A 27,787-nucleotide genomic window follows, 5' to 3' on the forward strand; every position below is an offset into this window, starting at 1 on the left:
TGTCTCTGCATATATGGGAACAAGCTCTCACTTTCCGAGGAGGAGGAGGAGGAGGAGGAGGGAGGAGGAGGAGGAGGAGGAGGAGGAGGAGGAGGAATGGGGCGATGGGGTGGGGTGGGGGCCTCGGATCTGGTCACACCATTGACATTTCCATCTGGCAGAGTTTAAACGTGTGGTTAAGACGGGAACTGATTCTTACTATCCTATTGGATAACATTTTCCATTTAAGAAGTTTGTGTCAATAAAGTCATTAATTTCAAACATATGTGGATTGTTACAGACTTCTTACTGGAACCTTAAACCTGTATGCACAGCTGGGTAGAATTTTCTTTCTTTCTTTCTTTTTTTAAACAAAGGTGTTTTATAGCCTCGTGGGTTAGGTGAATTGGGCAAGGAGAATGCAATTAGCTCCAACTTACCCTTACGGAGGTATTCATAGTCTTCTTGGCCAGGAATTGGTGGGCTGGGATGCCAGGCAGGAAAGCCAACCTTAAGATAAGTGCTCCCCACGCCCCAGCCCGTTCCTGTCTCAGAACACCCAGCCTGACTCAAGGAGCTGTCACAGGTACCCAGAGACTGAGCCAAACCCGAGCGTCTTGGACAGGGGGTGATTGGAGAGGGCCGCAGTGAGAGAGGTGGGTCTAGCCTGAGCTCACCTTAGCCTTCTGGACAGGGTGAGCCTGACCTGGCATGAGATGGGACTGCGGGTTAAGGGTGATCATCCAGGGAAGACAGAAACTGTACTCCTTATAGAAAAAACTGTCTAATATATATGCATAGTGCAACATATACATAATAAGGAGCAGGAGGGGAGGGCTGCCTAGGTTGCTGCCGGAGCCCTGGTCTCACGGACCCGCTCCTCCAGCCGCCCACCTCCACAGGGCCACCTGCACCCAGGCCTGACTGCGTGCTGCTGTTTGTGGCTCCTCCCCAGTGTCGCGGAAACACCTCCCCTGGCTATTTGTTCCTCTAAGCGGTGTTCCCAAGGAGGGCTCCTCTGCAGACATCAAATAGAACGGTGCGGTCTGTTCAGCCGGCCGGCGGTGCAAACGCTGGGGTCCCGCGTCCACGGCTCCGGCAGGCACCCCTCACGGAGACACCATGTCCACCCTCCCTTTCTCAGCCAGTAAAGGCGGTCGTGTGAGTCTCCGTTTCTTCTTAGGACAGGGAGGTAAACGCTGGTGTGCAACATCCATCCACTGGGCTGTCAGGTGGCCTCGGAGCGGACGCTGTGCCAAACTGAGCAACAGGTAAGCCATCGTCCAGGGTCCTGATTCCACGAAGCCTCCCCTGAGCTCTGGACTGCTTGACCGAGTGTGGCCGAGAAATTATGCCTTTGCTTCATTTAATCTACTCTTTCAGCGGAATTAATTTAAGTTGGTGTGGGAAGTTTCATCTTCTTTTGAAGGCCTGTTAGTGCTCCGAGTCCCTTGGTCCCACGTTTTCTGGACCTCATGTCTTCGTGTGCTAAAACTGGTGTCTCCAGACGGTGAGGGCCCCGCCACTCACGTGAGTCACGCATCGTAGCTCTGCGTTGTCACCCGCCTGAGGCTTATGACTTTGCAAGTCCCTACTCCAATTCCCCTATTCCAATTTGTGTCCCCAAATACTCGGCTTTCTTTTCTTTTCTTTCTTTTTTTTAAAGATTTTTATATATGGATTGTTCTGTCTGCATGTATCCTTCAGGCCAGAAGAGGGTGCCAGATCTCATTAGAGGTGGTTGTGAGCCACCATGTGGTTGCTGGGAATTGAACTCAGGTCCTCTGGAAGAACAGCCAGTGCTCTTAACCTCTGAGCCATCTCTCCAGCCCCTGGCTGATTGTCTCTCATTTCCACAAGTCTGGGAAGTAGCTAATTTGGGGAAATTTTCTGAGGAAGTAAATTACAAGTATGACCCAAAGGCTATAATTATGCATGTATAACACTTCCAGGTGCTATAACTGTTTTATTAAAAATCTTCAATGTTCCAGAAATGGGAAATTATTACAGTCATTTACTTACTTATCTATGTATCGTTTTTTGTTTGTTCTACTACATTAGCTCCACAAAGTCAGGGACCATGTCTGCTTTATTTCCAATTTCTAGCATACTGAAACATTTCAATAAATATACACTGCATTTTGATCTCATTCACACCTCCACCCTCTTGGATTCCTTTCCTACCCCTGCTGACTTCTTCACAACTGGTCCCCCTCCTAGCTTCATGTTGAAAGGCTATTTTAGTGAGATTCTTTGGCCAGAATTCTCCCAGTCCTGTTTCTGGTGATAAGAAGGTTTCTTCATTCATACAGAGAAGACAGCTTCCCTGGGCTTTATCTCCAGCTCTCAGGAGGAAAAATACCCCAAGTTTTCCTCTCAGAACATTTTCTAAAGTGACGTTAGCTCCAAATAACCCTTATGCCAGAGAGATGTCTTTGTGGTTACATGCTGTATGACTCTCCGGTGACAATTTGGCTAATTTATTAAAAGAGGAAGTGTATACACTCAACAGCTCCATTTTGAACTGTGTGTGTTACCGACTGAACTGTATACCTTGCAAACTTTCTTGCTGAAGTCCTAAGCTCGTGCTTTATTTGGAGATGGATGTTCAACTAAGACAAAATGAGGTCATCTGGGTGGGCCCTAATTTACTGTAACCTTGGCACTTCTACAAAGGAGAGATTAGGATGCACAGACACGGGGGGGGGGGAGGACGCCCCTGTGAGACGCCGGAGGAAGATGCCCACATGTAGACCAAGGAGGAAGGACTCAGAGGCAACACCCTGCTGATGCCTTAGTCTCGGACATTAAGAGACCTGGTTTTGAGAAAAATCAGTGCCAGTTAAGTCACCAGGGCTGTGGTGCTTTGTGAAGCCGTTCCTAGTAACATCCCTAGGAAACTGGTACAACACTCTAGAAAACTACGTGGATATTTTTATAAGCTGGGTGTGGGGGCCACTGCTCAGCCTTCTGGGGTGAACTTCGCTTCAGGGACAGGAGAACACAGTTCCACAGGGAAGGCTGCTACATCTACGCCCCTTTGCCCCTTGAAGTGCTCTCCAGGGATCTTCCAACAGGGCCACCTGCCTTCCTTGGCTGGAGGACTTTCTCTCATCCCTTCCAGGACACAAATTTCTAGGACATTGGTGCTATTGATGCTCCCTCCCCTATTCCAGCATCCTTCACTCAACTTTAGGTGGGTGATGCTAAGATACTTGTTTTCTATGAGCTTCTAGAATTTTCCCAGATATATGAACTCCAATTACCCAGCAGGTAGCTAGTTTAATAACATACCCCTTTATTGCATGCTTCTCGGACTGGTCTCCAGGGTAGGCACACTGCTGTAATTGCAGGCTTCAATATGAACACCATCCTTCCTCCTGTCTCTTCTTATCACCACACCCAAACACCATATATTTCCAAGACTTGGTTTCTTGCTCCCGAGCACACTTAGAACATCTGAAAGCTCCTCAGCTTCCCGTGTGCAAATCTTGGATCTCTAAATGTTTTTTCTTGCATACGGCACCGCAAGTTGACTTTACGGCAAATAAACAAACGGGTAAATGTTCTGTCTTGCTTCGGGGGTCTAAGAAATGTCATGGAAAGAGATGGCCCCCATGGCAGCTTGGCAGAAGTCGGTAGCTACATGAGTTCCTAAGACAGGCAGGCAGGCAGGAGACATGAGCTGGTAGGCCATTAGAAGCAGAAGACTGGAGGAAATGAGAGCGTGGTGTGTTTGAGAGCACTTGATGTTAAAGCAAGATGATAAAATAGTGACAACAGAGAACCGCTTGTTGTCGATAAACAACTGCACCAGGATTTTGCACTCCACATGACAGATAAGAGCTGGACCACATTCATGACTGATGACGTTGGATAATGGCTTACACATGCTTTCGACAAATTTACTTGCTCTTTGAACTTATTCTGCCCTTGGGACCTCTTTACATGAATGTGTGTATCCCTCGCTGTCTTCTTTGAAGACTCCATGGCAAGCTCAGGTAAGGAACCGAGTCCTGGGAAAACACACCGTACTGTGAGACCATCAAGACCAAGCCTCAGTCTCCCCCAAGAAGAAAGGTGTTTGCGCCAGCGAATGCAAGGTAGTTAGAATTTTGTTTGCCTTTTTAAATTTATGCAATTATCCAAAGGCTATTTCCTTATGTTCTAACAGATGAAGCAACTGTTGGGTGACCCGGGGAGCAGAGAGAGAGATTGTCAGAGGGCCTGTAAGGGCAGAGATATCACAGGCTTCCCCTGCAGAAGACAAATCCGAGCTTGAAGTCTCCAGCTGTGTGTCCCGGGGACATGTAAGGGAGCTTCTGAGACTCGCTTCCCTCCGGGGAGGTGGCAGTATCTTTTTGAGGGTGTACTGTGAGGATTAAGTGAGATAACAAATGCAGATAACACTGCCTCTGCCGCCACAGGATAAGCATCGCTCTGCACGTCTGGGTACCAACCTTGCCTGCCACAGATAAGCATCGCTCTTCATGGCTGGGTACCAACCTTGCCTGCCACAGGATAAGCATCGCTCTGCACGTCTGGGTACCAACCTTGCCTGCCACAGGATAAGCATCGCTCTGCACGTCTGGGTACCAACCTTGCCTGCGCTATCTCTGCCCATCACAGCCCTGCCCCAGGTAAGCTCACCAACCCCACTTCACAGACGAGAAAACTGGGTTTGAGCTCATGTCTGCCCGTCTATAGAAGCCCACGGTCTGTCTGCTGGGCTCAGTAAAGGTCCGTGGCCTGTCCGTCTGTCTGGGGGGAAAGGCAAGTGACGTCACGGCTCCTTGGATGATGTCACCCTTGCAGTACTTGTAGCCGGCTGAGGCTCATCAGGGAGGATGTCTGGCGGCCTGTGTCCCAGCCTGCAGAACCTCACCTTCGTTTGTCTCGATGCTCCTCGGCAACAGAGCCCAGCAACCCTCTGCACCATGCCGTGGCGTTAGTCGTCTGAGGGTAAAACTAGTAAGCTAGGGGAGGGCACCTAAGGTCATCGTAGTCACTCCCCTGTCCCAGAGGAGGTGGAAGCCGGAACTAGATGGATCCCCAAGGAGAAATGAAATGCCAGACTGCAGTGAAAGCTGCTTAGAGACTGAGGCAGGAGGACTGCTTGAGTAATTGTTCAAAACCAGCCTGGGCAGCCTGAGGCTATCCCGGCCAAACTAGCCGCCCCGAGGGCATCTTGAATTAGACTCTGGGGTTTGAAGGAGCCTCACCGTCTACCTTTGTGGCCACATGTGTGCATTGTGTTAGCTCTCTGCTTGCCTGTGTAGACAGTGGGGGGCTCACAGCACCTCCTGGCTTGCAGAGGACTTAGCGATAAAAGCACTTAGCGCTGTTTCTTAGCGCGTGACAATAAACACAAGTCACGAGTGTTACCTCTCTCAAGGGAAAAGGTACAGAAACCTGGTTCTCTCTTTAAGCGCTCCGTTCCTGGAGACCACAGGATGTGCAGGGTTTCCAGATACGCACTTCTTGCTCAGTACAGGATTCCCTTGGGCACAAGGACTCAGCTCCGGGCAGAGCACCGACTCAGGGTGGCCCAGATGACACAGTTCTCTAGTTGGTTTTGGGCACTGGAGGGCACTTCCCCCAGTTGGTAGCCATCGAGTGAGACAGGGTTTGAGCATAAAAACAAAACAAAACAAACAAACAAAACACAACAAACGTGTGCACTGTGGTTTTCACCGTGTTCCTTGGCACCAGTGAACTGCCCAGCACTGAGCATCAAATAACAGTGCTGTTCTCCGGAAGAGCAGAAAAGCCGGACTCAGAACTGTGACGTCAGAACCCCCCCCCCACTATGGATTCAAGAAAGAAGGAAGATTGGAGACTTGCCTGGACAGGCTCAAAAACAATACAAACCCTTTCTCGAAAAACCAAAAAAGAAAGAAGGATGCAAGAATGTGCGAATATTCAAAGCAAATACTTCCGTGGGAGCGAACGCTGATTCACTTAAAAAAAGAGGCCTTTCCACAACAGCCTCGAGATCCCTTGAGGGGAAGAGCAGGAGGGGGGGGCTCCTACTAGTTCGCAAGCAGAGTCAAGGCTCATTTTTGAGACAGATAAATTCTTAACAAAAAGATGGCAAGATGAATGGGCCCTGGGGACCTTAGCCTTCCAAAGTCACTTTACCACAGTCCCCAGCCTCAGGCCAAGGGTCTGGGGTTCGGATGGGTTTGGGCTCACAGCGGTCATTTTATTAATGATGTCATCCAGGTCTCTCCCATGAGCATCCTCGCAAAGGGTCTTCTTCATCCCTTGGTTCCCACCTCCGGTGAAATGCCCAGGAGGCCGCAGGAGCCTAGGGTCCTCTGTTTGGGACCCCTACCTACCAGCCTATCTCCCTGCAGCTAAAACCCACCCAGCTCAGCCCAGCCAGCACCACAAGGAATCTGCCAAGGGAAAAGATGGGGCGTGGTGGGAATGTTCCTCTGAGAACAAAGAGACAGAACCCCCTCGGCCACTTTCAGTGTCTAAGCCGCCGTCCCTTCATCTAGAATCTGGAAACACTCAATACATACTCTCAGTCAGGGGCTCTGTTGCCGTGACATAAACACCATGACAGGAAAGGGTTTAGTTCAGCCTGGGACTCTCCGGTCTCTTCAGAAGGCAGGCAGGGTGAGAATCTAAGGCAGGAGCCGGGAGGAACGCTTGCCCAGCCTGCTTTCTTATACGATTTTGCACCACCTGCCCAAGGTTGGCACCATTCCCATGGGCTGGGCCCACCTACAATAATCATTAATCAAGCAAATGCCCTGCAGACAGTCTGGATGGAGGCCTTCTCCTCTGCCAGATCATTTCAGCTTCTGTCAAGCTGACAAAAAGAAAAAGAAACCAGCCAGCAAACTATACCATCCCGCATCTGTGTGTCTGTGGCAGGCACAATGTCCTCAGGGCGTCTTTGTCTCCATTGAGGCTGGTCAGCCCCCAAGCCACCACCACCCTCGGTAAAGTCAACTGCACCCTGTCCCTCTGTCTAACGCCCTGCCTCTCTCTCTACACCGTGCTTGTGTAGAAGAAGTGCCACAGAAGTGCCTATAGTTGTCTGCTAAGCGATTCCTAGGCCTCGCCTTACCCTGAATGGTGCTGGGAAGCCACGTCCCGTAGGAAACGCTGTGTTGAAAACTCTCTGTGCCCGACAGATGCGTCTTAAGCTGAAGGTCGTGACGAGACACAGCATGGATGCAGATCACGGCCTAAATGTTTGCCTTGGGCTCTGTCAGCTCCTGTGTCCATGAACCGAGCTCTTCCTGGGTGCTGTGGGGTCTGGGGACGTCAGCCACTTGCTGTGTAATCCCACCACCTTGGTGACCTGGTGAAACAAATGTAGGTTCTGTTAATCCAATCTTATGTAACTAACATTTGCAACACAAATCCTGGTTGATATTAATAATAAAAACCCAGAGACAGACATTGGGGTTAGAGCTGAAGATCAGAGAAGCAAAGCTGCCAACCTCTAGCTAGTTCTCACCCCTACCAATGCTCAGACCGAAAGGGCAACCCTGTCCTCAGACTGCATCTCCAGACTGCATCTGTCTCCACCAAACCTCAGACTGCACTGAGCTCCTGTCTCTTCCCGCCTTATATTCCTCTCTTGTGCTGGGAGTACAAACGTGTGATCCCGAGTGCTGAGATCACCTTTGTGTGAGCTCTGTTTCTCTTTTAGACCCGACCGATCTGGTGCAGCTCACGATGGCCTTGAACTCACAGAGATCCGTCTGTGTCTGTCTTCCGAGTGCTGGGATTAAAGGCGTGGCCATCACTTCCTGACTCTATGACTGTCTAGTGTGGCTGTTAGCTCTGCACTCCGATCTTCAGGCAAGCTTCATTTGTTAGATCACAAACAAAACATCACCACAAATGTTAATCTCACACCACGCACATCACACACTGCGTGCGCACACGATCTGTCTTCATTACTATAAATTCTGTGTACAGAAAGGGGCTCATTCACTTTAGTTTGTGGTCCTGGAGGTTTTTGGGAATGGGTTCTGCTCCTCTCTAAGCTACTCCATGCTGCATAAAGCAGGGATCTGGCTCTTGTTTTTCCGGGGTTGTCTTAAGAGATTACATTTTATGAGCATCTTTCTACTCCACGTTGAGGAAGAAGGGCAGCTGAATTCCCTGGGTGGACCACACAAACACCGCCATCCGTCAGGCCCCGCCCATCCGTTACACCGAGAGATGGCCTCCCTAATGTGTAGAAAGGAGGCTGCCCAATAAATTTATCCAGGTGAAGACACACGAGTGTATAAAAAAGAAAAATCACATCAGGGAAATCAGGCCCAAGAACTCATCAGAGTCACCAGTCTGAAGAATATGCTTGCCCGGATCCTGTCAGGTGACGGATAGCTCACACTGTGAAGGCTTGGCGCCACACCAACCTACATCTGATACCTGGTGGATGCATCGTAGACCAACGAGCAGAGGAGTCCCCAGCCGGCCCCGGGGCTTCTGCTTGGTTCACTCCCCCGCTGTTAAACAGCCCTTTCTATTCTGCTGCCTGCCCATCACCAGTCTTGACCTGAGCCTGCTGTTTAGCGCTTCAGACACCGCCCAGCTCCACACCGCAGCTTCGCTCTCAACCCTGACTCCAAATTATAGTCGTGTAGACATGTTTACCGGGTGCTGTGAGCTCTGCTGTATGAACAACGTTAATATCAGGAATTAAGGTTTCAGTGAAAGGACCTGCATTTACCTTGGACAGATGGCAACCGTAGGCAGGCTTGTTCGGCAAATGTCTTCTGTTGAAACCACTGAACCCTGTGAATGTATTGTTCTCCAACAAAGTCTGACATTGCGGACAGACACAAATCGAGTTCATCTGTGTTTCTGGTATGGTGTGCTCATGGCGGAGTATAAGGTTCAGGACTCCCATCCGATGGTGGCCTCTTGATAGAAGAACGCCTCCAACTCTGCTAGCATCGTGAGCACTCGATTTTCATTTACTTCTATTGGTTTGTGTGTTGTTATTTTTTTTTAGCGTGAAGATGTTTTGATTGCATGTATGTCTATGCATCATATGTCTAACTATTACGGGAGACTGTCACATCTTAGACAACCTGGAAACTATCACACCAGAGAAGTGTGTTAGATCCCCTGGAACCTGAGTTACAGATGATGGTAGCCACCGCGTGGGTGCCAAGAATCAAGCCTGGGTCCTCTGGAAGAGCAGCCAGTGCTCTTACCTGCTGAACTGCCTAGTCTCAAGAGTTTAAGTTTGCACATATTATTCAATATCTTTCTGCTAAAACCAGGAAAGCATTTTTTTTTTTAATCTTTCTCTGAAAGCGGATGAACTTGTAGTGCGGTGGGGAGTTGTCAGGTCACACTGGAGAAGGAGACGGAAGCGCAGAGGCTTCCTGCCAGGACAAGGCTTGTCTGGGCAAAGTTGCCCCCCCCAACCCCCCCAACCCCCCCACCCCCGCATGCCTCGGCAGTTCACAACCAATTGATACATTCCCGAAGAATGACCACAGGTGGCAGGGCCGTGACCTCATCGCCTCGATTGGAACAGTAAGCTTCCCTAGCCCCGCCCCTGAACACAAGCAAAGTGTGTTCTCACAGATGCCAATGGACAAGCTTGAAGGGCATGGTGACGGCTTTGTGTTCTCAGGAGCCTCCACCCAGTGCAAGCCATCTTACCTAGGAGAGTTACAAATGGGAGCTCAGCTACACACAGTGAAATCTCCTGAGCCCCATGAAGACACAGATCCCGGCATGCTAAGAAATTTAAACACAGCCCAGAAAACAGTGATCTGCCAGTTCTCTCTCACCACGGAGTCGGTTTCAAAGCCACCGCTTTTGAATTTTGATTTAAGACTAAAGAAACTCTTTCATCGTTAAGACAGAGCAGGAGAAGACAATCCCCACTGCAAGGTCACAGATTTGCAAAGGGAAGCACAGAAAGGAGGGAGGGGGAAATAAACCATTAGTCTTTTGAAATTGAATTCTGCACATGTAAGCAACCAGTGTTAGTCCCTCATCAAATTAGCTTGCCGTAGACCACTTACATCTCCTAATTCTTTAAGTGCCGTAAACCTGTGAAATTATTTGCTAATTAAAAACAAAATCATCATCAGTATTCTGTGCTGAGCTGTAATAATTGCAGCTGACCCTTGTATGTAAACTTAATAACTATGCTGTAAGGTTCCCAGTCTTGGGTCAGTCGGATGGCTCGGTGGGTGGGTTAAGGCACCCCCTGACAAGTCTGACGACCTGAGTTCAATCCCCAGAACCCACAAAGGAGAAAAAGAGAACCCCCTTCACCTTTTATAAGCTCGCCTCTGACTTTCCTGTGGGCACCGTGGTATATGCCATGTCCTGGGGCATGTGCCCCCTGCCAAACAGTCTTAGTCTTGTAAAACCAAGAAACCGCACAAGGCTTCTACATTCTTCTCAAAAACTGAGATCTTATCTGGGGAGAAACTTCTCAACCACGAGGCTATATACCAGGAATTAAAATGTTACACTTGGCAGTTTTCACATCTGATTTCCTCTGGCCATACTCACCATGTAAAAATACCATGTACTTACTGGAAGGCTTTTTATACACAAGCCCCCAAGTGTTGGGAATAAATAAGAAAAGGTGTGTTTGAGCATGGGATTACTTATCTCTACACTCCCGCCTGTTTCCAATCTTCCAACACAGTAGGGCCTTTTCTACATTCCTGCCTATCTCCAATCTCTCAACACAGTAGGGCCCTTTCAGCGTTTAAAGAAATGCGTGGAAGTGTGCTCACTGGTGCAATCCTGTTAAGAGAAAAAGTTCACACGAAGAAAAATTGAGAAGAGTATGTGGGTCTCTTTAGGATGAGAGGTTTTGGGGGGCATCCCCCGAAGACGCTGTCTGTAGCTGATGTGCTGTCTACACCTTAGTCTCCAACAGGACCCAAGGCTGCAGGCTTAAAGCTTTAACACAATGTGGGTATTAAGAAGAACTTGGCACAGTCCCTCCAATGAGGTCCAAGGCACTCTTTCTGAGCAGGCAGTATACCAACACTTACTTCCCCACACAAGCTGTCATTTGCCTACTCCGTGACGAGTTGTGGAATAGAGACCAGTGACTGAAGCTCAAATGACTCAGAAGGATCTTTCAAATAAAACAAAATGCAGGGTTTCACTAAATAGCACCCCCAAAGCATACTGCCCATTAGCTCCATAAACCCAAACTTATCCCTGAACTTACTTCCTTTCATGTGACTCTAACTCAGGTGTTTGGTGCTGTCCATCAGATTGTTCACCAAAGGGCATTCATTTGCTTGAATCAACCTGAAGGAGTTTCTGAAACTCCATGTCACAATAGGTCAATCTAGCATGAAATCATTTCTCCGGTAGTTAACCAATCCCTGCTTTGCTGATGTTGGGCTTAGACCATCTTACAAACAGACTAAGAGTTCTGTGAATGTTTATCAAGTCCAGTTCTTTTGTTTGTTTGGTTGGTTTTTTTTTTCTGAGACAGGGTTTCTCTGTATTGTTTTGGAGCCTATCCTGGAACTCACTATGTAGACCAGGCTGGCCTCGAACTCACAGAGATCCACCTGCCTCTGCCTCCCGAGTGCTGGGATTAAAAGTTTGCACCACCAACACCCGGCTTCAAGTCCAGTTCTTACTAAGTATTTTACCATCCAAGCTACAGTCTCAGGACACGACAACTTTAATATGTACATTTATTGACAGTGTCAAGTCACTTTTAAGTCTCTGCCGCCCCAACTAACATAATTTTAGAATCCCAAGTTACTAAAAGGGATACCCAAGACTATGACAAGCTCTACTAAGATTTCCATCACACTTACATTCAGTGTATTCATTTTAAATCATGATTGTGTTCACCAGACAGAATACAGGGTGTCAGGAGACACCAGTACAGAACATATCGCTTAAGGACAGGGGGCTTAGTGACAGAGTGTCTGTCTAGCACTCACAGGCTGTGGGCCGGACCTTAAACACAGCAAACACAATAAAACATCCAGCATATTGCTTCAGTACATTGATCAAGCCAAAGTCACTAAAACCCGCAAAATGCAAGGCTTTCTGGATGCCTCCATGAATTTACAGTGAGAGCCTCCAAGGGTTTCCATGGTTACCAATGTTTTGAAGACTAACTCATTCTCTGGAGGTTTCACCACACACAGACGTAAATGGTTTCCAACCACCCATCCTTTAAGGGCCGACTTATCTTCCTTGCAAACCATTTATTCTGAAGACACGTTCTTTTCATCCTGACCAGCGTAGCATGAATAGCAAAATCCCGGAGACAGATGTCGGGGTTCAAGCTGAAGATCAGAGAAGCAAAGTTGCCAGCCGCTAGAGAGTTCTCACCTCCATGGAATCTTCGGACTGAAAAGAGAGGGAGTGCATTCCTGTCTCATCCCGCCTCATAATCTTCTCTTCTGCCTACCTCTGTCTGGCCTCTGTGGCTGACACGTGTGGTTCACTATGCACTCTGACCCTCAGGCAGGCTTTATTTGTTAGACCATAAACAAAACATCAGCACAGTTCTAAACAAGTGGGCACCACAACTCCCCAAAGGTCATATGTACTCTCCCGCCACACACTGATCCTCCGCACCTCCCGTGGTTACGCCCTCCTTCACAGCCTAACCTCAATGTAGATCTGATGAACCCTTGAATCCTTGTCCTTTGGCAACCTGACCCACCCATTGAGCCCAGATCAGTTTTTGTTTATTGTCTAACCCAATGAGACACCTGAGGTCTCCCCACAAACCCCAGTTCTAGCCCTAAAACCCGACCGGTTTCTGTTGAACCCAGCTTCAGGCACTCCAGGCTTTCCAACACGAACCAGACCTATCTGTCCAGGTTTCCAAATTCAGTCCAGACCAAGAAATTTGTCTGGGAGTGTTGTTAAAGAGCCAGTCCTTGAGGAATGGAGAGACGATTTCGTGGTTAAGAACACTGGCTGCTCTTCCAGAGGTCCCAGGTTCAATTCCCAGCACCCACGTGGTGGCTCACCAACATCTATAATTACGGTTGTGTGGGATCCGATGCCATCTCCTGGTGTCTGCAGGCACCAGCTCACATGTGGTGCACATACATGCATACATGCAGGTGAAACACCTATACACATACCGTTAAAAGAAAAAGAGCACACCTTGAGCCAGTTACCCCAAGGAGGAAATGATAAGATCAAGGAGCAGGCATGAGGAGTGGAGTGGGAGAGAGGGAAAACACTTTTTCTTTGTCAATATCATAATACTTGTTTGGCCCACATCTATTTTGTTTGTTTGTTGTTTTTTTCCAAGACAGGGTTTCTCTGTAGATGTGGAGCCTGTCCTGGAACTCACTCTGTAGACCAGGCTGGCCTCGAACTCACAGAGATCCCCCTGGCTCTGCCTTCCAAGTTCCGGGACTAAAGGCATGTGCCACCACGGCCCGGCTGGCCCACGTCTTAAGATTATTCTAAGACCAGAGGACGCTGTGCCTGTGCAAGGGCCCTGTATCTACAGAGCAACATGCAAACAGAAGGAATCAGGACTGTTTAATAAGAGCACGAGTTACTGAGATCACCAGTGCTCTGCTGTTTTTACAGAAAGGGTCACGCCTAAATTATCCATAGAGCAGTTGGTCTTTGAAAGACCGGTGTTATTACTAAATAAAATATGGCGTTGCGATTAACATAAATTATACTGCTATTGCGACCATGTGATGCGTCAACAGAGGTCCAAGGTGCGCAAAAGCTTTTTAAAGCTGGTAGAATCTGAGGCAAAACCAAGGCGGGGATTTAAAAGCATTTGTAGGTGGGAGAGTGCCAAATAAATGCCAGTCGTTGTTATTATTATTATTAGCCGAACTAAGGAAGGTTTATCCAGTTTGACATTTAAGTTCACGTTGAACGAAAATACCAACCAGTTTCCAGTTCAGTCCCAAGGCAGTATTTATTGGTGCCATCTGCTGGAAGCTGCTGAAAAATTGATGAAATTAGGACGAGCTTCGTGAGAGGCAGAACAACACACTGTACTATTTATTCTCTGCACATTCAGCTAAGGCAGGCAATGCTCCTGGGGTGCATTTCTTATATTAGGTTTTGCTGTGTAAAACATTTGGTGCTAAGCGAACATGATTCATGAACTATAGAGTTTGCTCATCCATTCATTCATTCAAAGAGAATTCTGAGCTGTCTGTCAGCCCTGTGCCATGAAGCAGGTGTGACCAGGTAGTCAGCCTGTAAGAGCTTGTGGATCAGCAGATCTACCTAAGTATAATGCATTGTGATAAACAAAAACTCCATGGGGGGACTAAGGAAGGGGCTTCTTAAACTCAATGGGTGGTGATCTTCTCCAAAGAGCGCTGACATGTACCATTTTTGTAGACAGGGAAAGAGAGATCTACCGCGGAAGGATACGTTTGCGGGAATGCAGCCGCCAGCAAGTAGAGGCGGGACCAAAGAAACCCAAGCTCGCACTCTTCAGTCCTGTGAAATGTCACTGTGTCACATGGTCCTGATGAAGTGCTGGGCTTGACTCAGATCAAGGCAGTTGTCTGTCTCTTAAATGGACCATAGGTTTCAACATAAAGTGTCAATCCCCTGAAAACAAACACGACAGTCACAAAACCTAGACCCAATGCCCCCGCTAATGAATTCAGACCAGGACAAGTGCGGCCAGCTGTCTCTCGACGCAGGAGATCCGTCCAGTCACTCCGCTAACCCTGCAACAGTGCAATCTTGTGGGTCCGATCTATGGAATGTTGCTGTGGCTTTCCAGGTGTGTGAACGTTATCAGTGGGTGTGCTTCCCAAGTTGCCTGAGGGGGCTTCTTAAAACACGGGTTGCTGGGTTCCAGCCCTGCTTTCTCATTCACAAGGTGCAGGGAGAGGCTGAGAACTTGGAGTAGCTTCTGCTGAGGACAGTGTCCCAGGGCTTCTGATTCCGAGTGACGGAAGAAAGGTAAAGGCAAGATCATCATCAGACTTAGGAGCAACTCAAAATGTTTTATTCTGATTTTAGAAACACGGGGCTATCATGTTTCTAAAGGCATTTGCCGATAAGTCTGACATCTTGGGGTCAATCCTGGTACCTGTGTGGTTGAAGAACTGACTCCCTAATCTGCCCTCTGACCCCCGTGTGTGTTCCATAACACACACACACACAATAAACAAATGAATAAAAAAGTAACAGCTTTATATTGAAAAATAAGGCCAATTGTCAGGAATAATATTTCCCTTTAAATCTCAACACCGAGAAGTAACTGCTATTAAAGTTTGGGTTTTTTTGGTGTATTTCTTCCCATATTTCTCTTGCTGGGTATGTATAAATGTGTATATAAGCACGCCACATATATTCAATTTTTCATTTTCCCCTTTTGGGTATTATATCATGAATGTTACTTATAAATTAGCCAGCACAGAGTACAACGATCAGGCAACTAAGGGCTTAGATCACGGGGAGTTCTGCTTTGTTTCGTTTTTCTGATCTTTTGAGACAGGGTTTCTCCGTGTAACAGCTCTGGGTGTCCTGATACTAGCTCTTGAACCCAGAGATCCGCCTGCCTCTGCGTCCCGAGTGCTGGGATTAAAGGCGTGCACCACCACCGCCGGGCTTTGGGGATTTCTTGAAGCTGGGTAGAACCTGCCAGAGCAGATGCTAGAGGAACAAGGAAGCTGGGGGTCTTGACTCTACATTTCCCGTTTGTCGTTAGTAGAGCTGTTCCCAGGACAGGAGTTTTCCTGCTTTGCTAGCCGTCTGGAACCAGCCACCCATACTGCAATAAGGATGGAAAAACAAAGCTATATAGACAGATGGAAAGGCTTAGGGAAAGGGTTAAATAGAGAAGCAATAATCCGTGAGACTGGATCCACAAATCAATGGGGGGATGGGTAAGGATGGAAGGTTTATATTTCTGTGATGAAAACACCACGACCTGTAATAGGAAGCCTTTTCCTTGAGTGAAGCCCCTCCGCCAGCCTGGTTCCAGATCGGCATCAGTCCCAAATAAACACACAGGAGGCTGTATTAATTATGAAGCTGTTGGCCTTGCTTGTTTCTTACTGGCTAGCTCGGACTTAAGTAATTACCCCATAATTGTTAATCTAAGTATGTTTCTTACCAGAGAATAGTTCCAGGCTTCCTACCCCCATGGCGTTACATGTTGACTCTCTTGTGTTTCTCCTTCCCAGAATCCTCCTCGACTCCTAGTCCCTCCTATCTAGGTTTTCTATTGGCTCAACAGTACTTTATTGACAAATGCACAGGACTTCCCCCAACAACGACCAAAGACATCTGTGAAGGGAACAGCTCGTTTGGTTCACGCTTCCACATCTGTGTTCATCACTGGAGGAAGTCAGGACAGGAGCTCACACAGGGCGGGAGCCTGGAGCGGGAGCTGACACAGAGGCCGTGGAGGGGAGCTGCTGACTGGCTCGCTCCCAGGGCTTGCTCAGCCTGCTTCCCCATAGAACCCAGGACCACCAGCCCAGGGATGGCCCCACCCACCAGGAACCGGTCCTCTGCCATCAATCACTAATTAAGAAATTGCCCTACAGACTTGCCTACGGCTCAATCTCGTGGAGGCATTTTCTCAGCAGACATCCCTCCTCTCTGATGACTGTAGTTTGTGTCAAGTTGACATAGCCAGTCCCCTCACAGCCACCCGGGACTGGCAACCAAACTTGGGGCCTCTCTGCAAGAGCAGGAAGTTCTCTTAGCAGGAAGTTCTCTTAGCAGGAAGTTCTCTGCAGGAAGTTCTCTTAGCAGGAAGTTCTCTTAGCAGGAAGTTCTCTTAGCAGGAAGTTCTCTTAGCAGGAAGTTCTCTTAGCAGGAAGTTCTCTTAGCAGGAAGTTCTCTTAGCAGGAAGTTCTCTTAGCAGGAAGTTCTCTGCAGGAAGTTCTCTTAGCAGGAAGTTCTCTTAGCTGCTGAGCCATCAGCCTTCACAATCTCAGTGTCACAGCCGTAACGTTGAAGGTTTACTCAGTTATCATAAGCCATGGGAGTTCATGGCGGTGTCAAGTGTTTGTAGGACCTGGCAGGGTAACAGGAGCTTTGCTTACTGTTTGCCGCCTGGCTCGCGTTTTTGATGACACCGTGATGACATGCTAAGAGACTTCAGTCATAACACATTGCGTTGTGTGTTTATGCTTAACTTTCCCTCATCAAGCTGGGACATAAGAGATGTGGAAATGTTTGCAGATGTGTTTGCAGTGTGGTTCTAATATGTTATAGAGACCTAACGCATTATGAAACATAACGTTTCGTGCAAAACCTAGCCATCTCTCCCAGTCTGTTCTGAGCCCGGAGAGCCATGCTCCGGACACTTATCTCTTCCACAGACAATGTCGATGACAACTGCATGTTGGCAGCTGCTTAGAGGAAATCTTAGAAATCTCACAGGACAGATCCACCCTTGGAACTGTGTTGAGGGTGCGCTGATCATGGTTGACGCTGTTAATGATGCGGCACGCCTCCGAATGAAGTAGGTCTCTCACCAGGGGAAGGAAACTGTGTTTCCATTGCTCAACTATGTTATTAAATGTGCAGCATTTCAGTAGATAACGTGTCAGGGTAAGCATAAAAGGAATGTCGGATTCTAAATGTCATCCAACAATAGCAATTCTCCAGCATTCAGCTCCACACGGTCAGAGGTTTGTCAGGCCCTTCACCAAAGCCAGGCAAGGCCATGGGTTTTTCCCAGGATACTTAGTTAGCACTGATAGGTGCTCTTTATAGTCAGCTAAAACAAATAAACAAACAAACAAAAAACCCAGGACCAACAGCATTATTCATCATGTTTGGGGAGTTATCTTTAGTGCAATCATTTGCCAAGACTTTTTGTTTTGTTCTGTTTTTCCAGACAGGGTTTCTCTGTATGGTTTTGGAGGCTGTCCTGGAACTAGCTCTGTAGACCAGACTGGCCTCGAACTCACAGAGATCCGCCTGCCTCTGCCTCCCGAGGGCTGGGATTAAAGGCGCCCCCCCCCCACATGTTAGAAGTGAATAACTTTTTCTGATCTTTTTTCTTTTGGAAAAACATTTAATTTTTTAATATTTTAATTTACATTATTTTATGTGTGTGGGTGTTTGGTCCACCTGTTTATCTATGCACCATGGGCTTTCTTGCTGTTTGTGGGTGTCAGAGGAGGGCATCAGGCAGCCTAGAACCAGAGTTGCAGATGGGCGCTGGGAACTGAACCCGGGTCCTCTGGGAGGGGCCAGTGCTCGCAACTGCTGAGCCCTCCTCCCTGCAGCCCAGCTTTCTCCGATCTTCTTTCCCACCTCTGAACAGCAAAGTGAGAAGGGAACTGGCTTCCGGCGGTTGGTGCTTTGCCCGAATCTTGGTACCTCTGCGTCTTTCCAGTCACTGCTCCTGGGGAATTCTGTGCTCTGCTCAGGACCACGTGAGAGTCCGGCGTAATGTCCAGACAGAGGACCGCAGCCCCCCCGCCCCCAAATAGTCATACTTGATTGCCAAAGTCAGAGGGGCTTGGCACACGCTTGGAGAGCTTACATTGAGGGCCAACACATAAGCTTTGCGCCTGCGTCTCAATGGACTTTCTGTTAGGAGTACGGCGAGAGGAGGGAGAGCTGGGGACCCCACGACGGGGGGGGGGGGCAAACACGCCAGCAGGCAGAACTTATATGGGACAGAAGATTTATTGGGGGAAAGTGAATGGAGAAAGGAAAGGAAGCGGGGGGAGAGAGAGAAAGGGGAGGGGAGGGGAGGGAAGGGAAGGGGAGAGAAGAGACAGGAAAAGACTTGCCCGCCCCTCCAGAAAGACAGTGGGAAAGAGCTGAAGGGGACACGTAGCCTCTTAAAGACTACACAGTCACGTCGCAGCCATAGGACCCTGGGCTGACCAGGGCACTGCCCGAGTGCACTCTGCCAGGTGACAGGGGCGGGCCGGCATGACGCCTGAGTCCTAACGTTATCCACAGGACACCCGTAGCTCTAATTCTGATAGAGGATTGCTGGAGCACCGAGGGGAAAGAGAACCAGGACCTGCCGTAGCCGGGAGGTGACTTGAGGACACTGCCGCAGCAGACGGGCCCACGTTGTCTTTTGATTCTTTTCACGCATGCTCTACATAATGAAAGAGCAGAGCGTAAAGTTCCATCTCCAAACTGATGGAAACTTCAGGAACGCTCTAAGCGTCAGGCCTTGTGAAAAGGGCTGACGCAGGCCCTCTCCCGCACAATCGCCACATCAAAGCTAAGCACGATTCTATCCTTTATTTGTATGTTTACAAACGGAAGCTCAAATCAGAATCAGCAAATGGCTGAGCCAAGATTCAATCCCAGATGTGCTAAACCACAACAAAGACCATGTATGCAAATTGTGACGCTAAGCAGGATGGAACACCGAGACCAAGCAGGGCGTTGGTGGCGCACACCTTTAATCCCAGCACTCGGGAGGCAGAGGCAGGAGGATCTCTGTGAGTTCGAGGTCAGCCCGGTCTACAGAGCGAGTTCCAGGATTGTCAGGGCTAAACAGAGAAACCCTGTCTCAAAACACCAGACCAAACAAAACCCCACCATGTCCAAAACAACTTGTAAAAGGAAATGATTAATTGGGCTTATATTTTCAGAGGCTTAGAGCCCATGATGGTGGATCAAAGGTGTGGCAGCAGGAACAGCTGGGAGCTCACATCTTGTTCCTATATTTGGAGGCAGAGAGGTAGTAGGAACCGGATGAACCTTTTCAAACCTCAAAGCCCCCCCCCCGTGACACATCTCCGACAACAAGGCCACAGCTCCGACAACAAGGCCACACCTCCTAATCCTTCCCAAACAGTTCTGCCACTGGGCACCAAGCATCCAGACACATGAGCCTGTGGGAGCTGTTCTTACTCAAATCACCACACACTTAGCACCAAAAGCATGGGAACGAGCAGAAGGGAGGAGTCAGCTCCCCAACACGAGAGTTTCCATCCTCCCCGGAGACGGCGTGTCTGCAAACCAACTTTAGGAAAACAAAGAGACAGGCTTTTTTGCAAAATGCTTTTGCAGGGAATCAGATGCTGGGCAAATTGATGAAGGCAGTCCTCCTAGTCATGACTAAGATCCAAGATAACTTGGGTTTCCTCCCTAAATACAGCTTCCCCAGGCTCATGGTAGTTAGCAAAGGTCTCAAATTGCTATTTTTCCTGCTGAATATAGCTGCCAACACTTCAGCTATAGTCAAACCAGTTTGACCGGGAGAGAAGCCAAGGAATGTGTCCTTCAATGTTTGCTGCCCGGCACAACAGCGTATAGCTGTGTGCTGTGAGGTTTCATCTGACAAACCTGGTGAAATGTGATCAAGACATATGCTTCTCCAGAGATGTCTAATAGGAAATACCGCTCATTTTTTCCTGCCTACTGGGTTTATTTAGGACCCAGACACAGACACAGTGCCTTTCCACATACAACACGTTAGGACTCCATAATTATTGACTGAACTCAGAACGGTGGGAACCCTCCGCCACTCACCCCAACCGCAATGCGAGGGACCCAACCCTAGTCCTTCAGACAGCACAGTGTGACTGTACACAGACCTGTTTTGCTTTCACGCACTATCTGATGTTTTAGGGCACTCCTATAATGTCACTTTGTTTTGTTTTTCAAGACAGGGTTTCTCTGTGTTGTTTTGGAGCCTGTCCTGGAACCCGCTCTGTAGACCAGGCTGGCCTCGAACTCACAGAGATCTGCCTGCCTCTGCCTCCGGAGCGCTGGGATTAAAGGCGTGCGCCACCAGTGCCCGGCATAATGTCACTTTCTTCTTCCTTCTTTTAAAAGGCCCTAATAGGGACCTCCCAACTCTCCTGTCCCTTCCAACTAGCCACGGGGACATCCCAAAAGCAAGATACTAGCTTTGTTCTGGGAAGTTTTTGGAATTATTTTCCTTCTTAAGGTTCATTTATTTTTCATGTGCATGAGCATTTTTTTTAATTTTTGCCTGCCTGCCTGTACGCATGTGCACCACCAACAGGAAAATAAACTAAAATATTAACATTGATCAGATATAACTTTGAAATAAAATTTCTCCCATTTCTTTGCATGTATTCTCTGTATTTAAAACTCATTGTTAAGACTAATATCAAGGGTTTTTCTGGAAGTTTTACTGTCTAATTCATTTCAAGTTCTTTTCTCCATCTGGTTAAGATAAAGGTTCCAATGTGGACCATACAAATTTTTTTATTTCTGTAAAAAAAAAAAACCACCCCCAGACTTTGAAATAAATAACATTGAATCTAGATCACTCTGGGCAGTATAAACATTTTAACAATATTAATTCTTTTTTTTTTTTTTTTTTTGGTTTTTCGAGACAGGGTTTCTCTGTATTGTTTTGGAGGCTGTCCTGGAACTCACTCTGTAGACCAGGCTAGTCTCGAACTCACAGAGATCCGCCTGCCTCTGCCTCCCGAGTGCTGGGATTAAAGGCGTGCGCCACCACCGCCCGGCAACAATATTAATTCTTATAAATCTAAGAATTTACTCCATCTATTTTAGGACAATCTTAAAAACCACACCAAGTCATTAGCAGCCCATGAAATACAATCAGGCATAAATTTAGGATTTCACATCAAAGGATCTAAATCACTAAGCTTGTGGCAAGAAGCCCTGGATGTTAGCTAGCAGCTGGAGGGAGAAAAAAAAATACTGTTTCTAGTATTTGACTTAATGTGGCTGTATGAAAAGACAGACATTAAATATTAAAGATGGCCAGGTGGCAGGTAGAGAACCACTAAAACAAACCCCAGCAAATAAACTCGAAGAAACAAAAGCCGACTCAGATCCCTCACAGAGCTGAGGCTACTTTTCTTCAGCATTATACATCTCTTTATTGCAAATGACAACCCCAGAGCTCCACAGAGGCAACCTTACCCATCAAACTGTCGTTAAACTATGTGGCTCTATCCCACAATGTGTCCCGTTACTGCTGCCCTGAGAAGTGTTCTTTTCCAGTCACACTGGAGGGAGTAGTTAGAAGGCATACCGTGTCTGGCCAGCTGTATCAACACAAACCAAGGTTAATGGCCATGCTGCAACGCCTCAGACTCCTCCTTCTTCCCAGCATTCTCTCCGCCCGGAAATCCTGCCCAGCTATTGGTCAATCAGCTTCTGTTTTGTTTTTTAAAAAAATGAGAGAAACACATGTTTACAGTGTACAAAGATTGTCCCACAGCAACTGAGTGGAAGCAGTACAGAGACTTTTAATCTCAAAGCCTGCCCCCACTCACATCCTTCCTTCCTTCCTTCCTTCCTTCTTCCTTCCTTCCTCCCTCCCTCCCTCCCTCCCTTCCTTCCTTCCTTCCTTCTTCCTCCCTCCCTCCCTCCCTTCCTTCCTTCCTTCTTCCTTCCTCCCTCCCTCCCTCCCCCTTCCTCCCCCTTCCTCCCTCCCTCCCTCCCTCCCCCTTCCTCCCTCCCTCCCTTCCTTCCTTCCTTCCTTCTTCCTCCCTCCCTCCCCCCTTCCTCCCTCCCTCCCTTCCTTCCTTCAGAAAGATGATGTCAACTGAATCTCCTCATATAGAGCCACCAATTTGGGACTAAATGCCCAAGACTATGGGGGACATTTCTCATTCCAACCAACACACATCCATTGCAGGAAAAGCCATTTAATGTTGTATTAAAATATGTCTTTTGAAACAGGGTATCACCTTGTATATGTTGACCTAAAACCCATGTCATGTCTCCTCTGCTTCTGCCTCCCAAGTGTTGGGATTATAGCTAAGAACCACTAAGCCTACCTACTAACAATAATGTTAAATTATATAACTTTCCTAAGTATAGCTCCCAGCATTGTCATTTTTATTATGTATTTCAGGGGCTGAACCCAGGGCCTTGTGTGTAGCAGGCAGGTTTGTTCAGGTTCTGTACCACTGAGCAACCCCGCTCTTGGTAATTTTGAACAGTTTTGAGAGACTTGCTTCCTTGAAGCTGGAATGACCAATAAAATTCCTAAAGTAAGACATATTTTTTTAAAAAAAGAAACACTGGTGCTTTCAATCTGGCACGTAAAGAACTTAGAAATTGTCACTTTGTGCGCACAGTAAATAAAAACTTGAACAAATACAAATCAGCAGCTCTTCTTAGATCTGTCAGAGAAGTAAGGCCATGGGACCAGCGGATGGATAGAGAGAACCCACCAGCGGAATCCTCTGGGGAATCTGGTAGGGAAGGAACACCGGAGTGGTAGCCGCTGAGTTGCTGGGGGCTCTGTGGACCATCTCAGAGCCAAAGGTCCCAAGGGGCCTTGTCTTTGGGGGCCCCCCACGCTGCTGTGAGTTTTACCTTCAGGGTCTCCCGCTGAGGGCCAAAGAAACCCCCCTTCTGCATCCAGGAGGGAGGGGAGAGGAAACAGCCCATTGGAGCATGACTACGATAATTTGATCTTGATTGCTCCTCAAGGCCCTCTGTTAAAGGCTTGGTCCCCAGCCCGGAAGCGCTATTCAAGAGGCAGAGTGGCTGAAAGATGGTTTGGTGTGTGAAAGTGCGTGGGTTCGACTCCCTAGAGCTCATAGTGGAAGGAGGGAGCTAACTCCCAGAAGCTGTCTCCCGACTCCTACACTCCCTAGGGCACTTAGGCAGGACCTACTAGGAGATCCCAGCAATGTCCTCCCCGGGGCTTGCTCACAAGGACAGTGGGGATGGCAGCCCTTCCCTGTCTCTCTGCTTCCTGGCTCCCACGAGGTGAGGAGTTGTCTTCACCACACTTTCCAGGCATGGCTGCTTTGCCACCAGCCCCAAAGCAACAGGGCTAAGTGACCATGGGCAGAAACCATGAAATGAAGTATTTCACCTTACAAGGTGCTCACCTCCGGTATCTCCACCTGATAGAAAGCTGCCAGACACAATGCCAGAGCGCTGTTTTTCTTAAGAAAACCCACTCTCGAGAGCAAGTGCTTTCCTAGAGCCTGAACGACCGGGAGTCTGCTCCAACTGGAGTAAGTAAAATATTCTACTCCCCTCCTGTAGGGTGATGCCTGTTCCTCTGCCAGCCGCTTTGGTCCCCCCCGGCCGGCCGCTTGGGCTCTGCTACGTTGTAGTTCCCAAATAATACACAAGACACTGTATTAATTATGAAGCTGTTGGCCGTTTCCTTGATTTCTTACTGTCTATCTCTGATTTAAGTATTTAACCTCATAATTGTTAATTGTTTCTCTTACCTGAGAAAAGGGTCCGGACTTCTTACCCCTATGGCGGCTACATGGTGACTACCTGTGTTTCTCCTTCCCAGAATCCTGCTCGACTCCTAGTCCCACCTATCTTGCCTCCCTATTGGCCAACAGTGCTTTATTCAACAACCAATAAGAGACAGATTTCAGAATGGCATCTCCCATCACCCTCCTCTTCTGTCCTATCAAAGGGGGTTGGAAAGCTAAGACGTTCCTGTGAATCCCCCGAGTCTCCCATCACCAAGGCGAGAAGGAACCCTAGCTCCCTCCTGTCACATGTAGACATCTCCTTTGCCCTCCAGGTCCTATCGGGTCACGTTCGGCTTGTGACCAAAGATCATGAGGTGCACGACAAATCCAACCAGAGACCGGGCAAGCAGCAAGCATCAGAACAAGTTCCAGACACAGCAGCGATACTATGATTAGTAGACCAGCAACTTAAAATAACTACAGTGAATGCTAAGGGCTGTCGTGAAAACAGTAGGAAATACCCAAAGTGGGAAATTTTAAGAAACTGAAATTTTAGGGAAGAATGAGTTAAAATTTCCTGGATACAAGAAAAATAAAACGACACTGTTGGTACTGGAGTTGGCTCAGCAGTTAAGGGCACTTACTGCTCTTGCGGAGGACCCGGGATGGGAGTATAGCTCAGTGGTAGAGCATCTGACTGCAGAGGACCCGGGTTCAGTTCCCAGCTCACATGTGGTGACTCATAGCTGCCTTTAACTCCAGTTGCAAAGGTTCACACATCCTTTTCTAGCCTCGGTGGGCACTACGCACACATATGTAGGCAAAACAAAATAAAAATAAATGGATCTTTAAGGGAACCACTGTTAAAAAAAAAAAGGAATTCCTATGGTGGATTCATTAATATTAGTACGTTGGACATGGTTGAAGAGAGACGCTCTGAGCTCAAGATAAATCAGTAGAAACTTGTAAAGCCAAAAAGGGGAAAAACAATGGAGCTTAATATCCAAAACTGACTCAGCCAAAAAGTATCATGAAGGATAAAAATAAAAAAGGAACAGAAAAAAATTAAAGCCACATGATCAAGAATTTCCATGATCGATTCTAAGCATCAATAATGTCAAGATTAACTGAATGTCTTCCAGAAGACAAAATAGAGGGCCTATCTTATAGCTTGTTTTATGAAAGCATCATTTGCCCAATACCAAAACTGGACAGAAACTTCATACGGACTAATATCTCTCATGAATGTAGACATGAAACACCTTAATGATCAAATATAATTTAACAGTGTGTAAAAATGACTGTTGTAGCTGGAGAGATGGGCTTTGCCTTGAAGAACACACACTGCTCTTGTAGAGGGCTTGAATTCAGTTTCCACCACTTACATCAGGTAGCTCATAACTGCCCCCCATTACTGCAGCTCCAGGGGGAACCAACACTGCCGGCCTCTGTGTGCACCTGGACTCACCTGGACCCCCCCCACAGTCACTCACATATGTTGTGAGATATTTGATTACACTGTGCAAAGATATGTCACTGTGATTGGTTTAGGTAAAAAGATTAAACAGCCAATAGCTAGGCAGGAGGTATAGGCGGGACTTCCGGACAGAGAGAGCTCTCGGAAGAAGAAAGGCGGAGACCCAGAGCAAGCAGGATGGGCACTATGGAGATGAGGTAATAAAACCACAAGGCAGAAAGTAAATTAACAGAAATGGGTTAATTTAAGCTGTAAGAGCTAGCTGGAAACAAGCCTAAGCTAACTGGCTGAGCATTCGTAGCTAATAATAAGTCTCCATATCATTTTTGGGGAGCCAATGGTCCCGATGAAAAGATCCGGCTGTACATATACACATAATTAAAAATAAGTTAAGGGTATGGAGAGGTAGCTCAGAGGTTAACAGCACTCGCTGCAGAAGACCCAGGTTTGATTCCTAGCACCCACATCAACTGCCTGTAGTTCCAGTTCTAGGGGATCTATTGCCCTCTTCTGGCCTTTGTGGGCACTGCATACTTGTGGTACACATAAACCCAATTTCAAATTAAAAAGTGTGATAGTAAGACTAAATCATTTAAAGCTTGTACATCAGGAGCAGAAGCTGCCCCGGATCAGGCCACACCAGTCAAAAGAGGTAAACGACCCCCTGACCACAAAACTCCCCCACTCTCTAGATCCTGGATTTGGTTCCCCAAAACCCATTCCACTACCCACCCCCCATCCTGCCCCAACACCCTCCCTGCTAATGTGCCCCTGACCCCAACTCCTGTGGCCTTCAGCTGTCCAGTTGCAGGCCACACCAGTCAGAAAAATAGGCGCAGGTCAAGCAAGCCAGAAAAATAGATGGGCAAACTCAGGCAGAGGCCACTTCAGCCACCGGAACCCCAGACAGGCAGCCCACCTGTGGACTTCCCCCATTCACTCAGTGGCCACAATCCCCACTCCCCTCCTAATCACATAACCCATATGCCCAGCTCAGGCAGAGACCCCCCTGGGGCACCAAAGGCCAAGCTAGCTGCCAAAACGCCAGCCCCCAACTTGAACAGAGACTTTCACACCACTGCCAGAAATCCAAGCCACAAAGACTAGAAGACCAAAGAGGAAACAGAAACCAAGGAGCGAAACACCCATCAAACAAAGACAAGCTCAGAAATCAGCACCCAGACCTATAACCACCCCAAACCCAGACGCCTAAATGTCAGTGTAAGAACACAACCAAGAACCAGCCAGGGCAACATGGCACCGTCAGAGAACAGCTATCGTTTGCCAGCAAGGCCTGAGTATTCCAGCGCAGCTGACACACAAGGAAATGACCATAAAAAACGACTTTATGAAGATGATAGAGGGCTTTAAAAGAGGGAATGAAAAAAAAATCCCTTAAGGAAATCAAGGAAAAAAAAGGCGGAGGAAATCAATAAATCCCTTAAAGGATGCCAAGAAACAAACAAACAAACAGGTGAAGGAAACTATTCAAGACTTGGAAATGGAAACAGAAGCAATAAAGAAAACACAAACCGAGGGGATTGTGGAAACGGAAAATCTAGATAAGCGAACAAGAACTAAAGACAGAAGCATCATCAACAGAAAAAGACGGCAGAGAGAATCTCGGGCGTTGAAGATACTATAGAAGAAATAGATTCATCTGTCAAAGAAAGTGTCATATCTGAAACACCCCTAACTCAAACCACCCAGGAAACTTGGGACACTATGAAAAGACCAAACCTAAGAACAATAGGAATAGAAGAATCCCAACTTGAGAACCCCAAATTATATATCTAATAAATGTCCTAATTTCAAAATAAAGGCAGAATATAGGTCGTGTTGGGGGAGGGGTTATGCCTTTGTTTCCCCAGGAAACAAAAAGCTATGGTTCTCTTCAGAGTTAATGAAGATAAGTTCTTGACATCTGTGCCCCAAATGCAAAGACACCCACATTTGTAAAAGCTCAGATCACACATCAAACCTCACACATTTAATAGTGGGAGACATCAATACCTAACTCTAGCCAATGGACAGGTTATCCAGACAAAAACCAAACAGAGAGATAATGGAGCTAGCAGGCATTACGACTCAAACGGACCTAACTGATATCTGCAGGACATCCCACCCAAACACAAAAGAATACACCTTCCCCCTCAGCACCTCACGGAACATTCTCCGAAACTGGCCGCATGCTCCGTTACAAAGCAAGCCGCAACAGATACACATTGTATGTGGCAACCATCATTTG

The 27,787-nt window shown here is 47.6% G+C and overlaps 2 long non-coding RNA genes across 3 annotated transcripts; both read right to left on the reverse strand.

Moving 5' to 3' along the window:
* Positions 1-1,908: 1,908 nt before the first annotated feature.
* Positions 1,909-22,162, reverse strand: LOC121133658. Of its 2 annotated transcripts, none has more exons than XR_005870607.1 (3): positions 21,914-22,162; positions 7,064-7,300; positions 1,909-3,995 (listed from the first exon to the last, which is right to left on the reverse strand). It is a non-coding gene; the product is annotated as an uncharacterized LOC121133658 (long non-coding RNA). The 2 variants fall into 2 exon arrangements; XR_005870608.1 differs by lacking the exon at positions 21,914-22,162 and adding an exon at positions 8,687-9,364.
* Positions 11,644-16,092, reverse strand: LOC121133657. The gene is made up of 2 exons (XR_005870606.1): positions 16,052-16,092; positions 11,644-14,868 (listed from the first exon to the last, which is right to left on the reverse strand). It is a non-coding gene; the product is annotated as an uncharacterized LOC121133657 (long non-coding RNA).
* Positions 22,163-27,787: the final 5,625 nt, after the last annotated feature.

Source organism: Mesocricetus auratus, unplaced genomic scaffold (genome assembly GCF_017639785.1).
Source record: "Mesocricetus auratus isolate SY011 unplaced genomic scaffold, BCM_Maur_2.0 Super-Scaffold_100023, whole genome shotgun sequence".
Lineage (NCBI taxonomy): Eukaryota > Metazoa > Chordata > Mammalia > Rodentia > Cricetidae > Mesocricetus > Mesocricetus auratus.